The sequence below is a fragment of the Alligator sinensis genome, unplaced genomic scaffold (genome assembly GCF_000455745.1).
Source record: "Alligator sinensis unplaced genomic scaffold, ASM45574v1 scaffold323_2, whole genome shotgun sequence".
Classification (NCBI taxonomy): Eukaryota; Metazoa; Chordata; order Crocodylia; family Alligatoridae; genus Alligator; species Alligator sinensis.
In genome coordinates, this window is record NW_005842392.1 from 1,040,811 (window position 1) to 1,043,473 (window position 2,663).

Consider the following 2,663-nt stretch of genomic DNA (forward strand, 5'->3'; position numbering starts at 1 on the left):
GGGGCGGCCCCTGCCTTAGCCCGGCCCGCGGGAGGGAAGGGCAGAGCCAGGGCGTGAGAGGAGCTCGCAGGCACCTCTCTCTGCCGCTCGGTCCTGGGCCGGGCCCGGCTCCCACCCCCCAGCGAACCCTCCCACCGACAGGCGACTCCGGGCCCCGGCTCTGCCCCACCGGGTGGTCCCCGAGAAATGCTTGTCAAAGCTTTCCTTGAAGCCTTGCCACCGAAAGGGATTTACAGCCTCCCTCTGTAACCCGTCCTTGAGAGTCAGGAACTTTTCCCCCCCCACCCCCAGTATCTGATCTCCATTCCCTATTTTTTTTTTTTTTTTTAATTAAACCCCCTTGGTGGCTATGGAAAAGCCCCCCGAGCCTATTGTGCAAAGCATGAGGGCCTTTGCATGATAGCCGTTTACATCAGCGCTTCCCAAACTTTTCCTGGGCACGACCCCATTGATGGGCCCGTTTCCTGCATGCGGCCCCTGGCTCCCAGACCCCAGCTGCTGATGTTGCAACCCCATTTGGGGTCACCACCCACAGTTTGGGAACTGCTGTTTTACACAGTTCAACACCGCCAGTCATATTTTTACTAGACTAGAGTAAATGCGTCCTTTTCTTTCAACCTTTCTTTACAGGCCATATTTCCTAGACTCCTCAGACTAGTTATTTTTCTCTGAACTCTCACCAAGACCCTTTCTGGCGCTTGCTTGGTGACAGAAAGAACTAGGGAACAGGACAGACATGTGGGGGAGCAGCTGAACAGGTCTGGTTGAAATTGAGCTTTACATGTAGAATATATATAATTTCAAATAGCTGAGCCTGATCTACTTGGGTCTGACCCATTTCTCACATGGTCAGAGAAAGAGGCACCATCACAGAGGCCTCAAGAAGAGGCAATACTGCAGCAGTATTGACCTACCGCACCTCAGTCGGCACCAAAGCAGAACACTATTTATGAGATGTTCTGCAGATCTACCTAATGGGAGCGCACCTTTTTGTTGCACGCTTTCATCAGCACTGTAACCGCTAAGGATGCAACATTTAACCGGGTAAAGGCTTCAGGCTCCATTCACACCTTTCTCAACTATGCATTCAGCTTAACTGCAGATATCACTGCAGCAATTACATTTGGTTCAGTCTGAAGGCTGCCTTTGCAACCAAAGGCAGTAGAGGCCATTTTTGTTTCAAAAGAAAATAAAAACTGAAATGAAAGAAGCCCAAGGCCTTGCAGTTCAGCTCTCATCTGCCATAGGAGTAAGACTGTGCCCAGTGGCAGTTACTGTAGAGCAGCTGCTGTGATAAATCCCTGTTTCTTTACCTCACAGTAAATAGTTCATCTGCACATACCCCTTACTGCTATTTAAATTAAATGAATACCTAGTGATTTATGCTGAACAGATAATCTCCTTTTAACCTGGCACAAAAGTGTATAGTTAAGTGTATACTTAACTCAATCAGTTTAAAATTTGCATCTTAAATTACAGCTGAGCAAACAGTGTTACCATCTTTCAGAATTTTGTCACAGGTCTTGCTATATTTGAAGGTTTCCCTCCCCCTTAAATGCTCAGCTTCTAGAGAGTCACGTGATTGCACTGAGCCCAAGCTTTCATTAAAGAGAGGATTTCTAATCCCCCTAGCTAGAGAGGAAACCTTGAGGCTGAACCCTGAAGCATCAAAGAAGACAAGGAGGCAAATGCAACCTTTTTCATTTCTGGATTTTTAAGTCAATGTCAACATTTGTAGACCCAATACATTTCTGTGAGGCCTCTTCTGTGAAATAGTAAATACTATCTCACTGGTTTGCTTTGTTAATCGACTACATCCCTAACAAAACTATTTTGTACTACTTTTGATTAGAATACTTGTACAATAGAAAGTTACAAAGCAACAATCCTGGTTTTCCTCATAGGCCATACCTACACAGCAAACTTACCATGATCCAGAATGGCATCCTCAAATGTGCTGTGCTGGTTTAGGCAGGCTGCTTCCTAAAGTGGAAGCTGTGCAGCTGTGAAATGTGGCTAATTGGCACTGCCTCTTAAAACTGCTAATTAGCTCACCTAACATGATGTGTGCATACAGCTACTCTACTTTTATTTTTGGAGAAAGCCTGTCTAATGCAGCCTGGGCTACTTGAAAGTACAACTCTGAAGCCTGAGCAGCTTACCAGATAGACATGGCCATACAGTTCTCTGGTACCATGGGATGATAAACACTGAGATGGATGAAACAAGTGGGTTTTTTGCTATTGCATAAGAACCAGGAAGCAAAACTGACAGACACAAAAGCATTTTGGGATAGACTGTACTGAACTGGTGCCAAACTGTGGCGTAAGAAGCACAATATCAGAGTTACTAACCAGTTCTTATATAATAGTTCATATCAGCAGATTTTTAATATCTTGCAGAGGACATCAGTATCCTTATTCTCATTTTACTCATGGGGAAACTGAGGCACATGACATTGAAATGTCTTGACCAAGGTCACTCTGCATGTCATGTACCGAGGTGGGAATAAAATCCAGGTTTCTGGAGTTCAACTCCAAGGCTCTACTTACTAAGCCACTGCTTGGAGTTGTTTATACCAAGATACAAATAATAAGGGAGGCTTTGCAGAGATCCTGAAGGAAAGCCTGACTTGCACTCCAGCAGTCATACTGCTGTGGTGA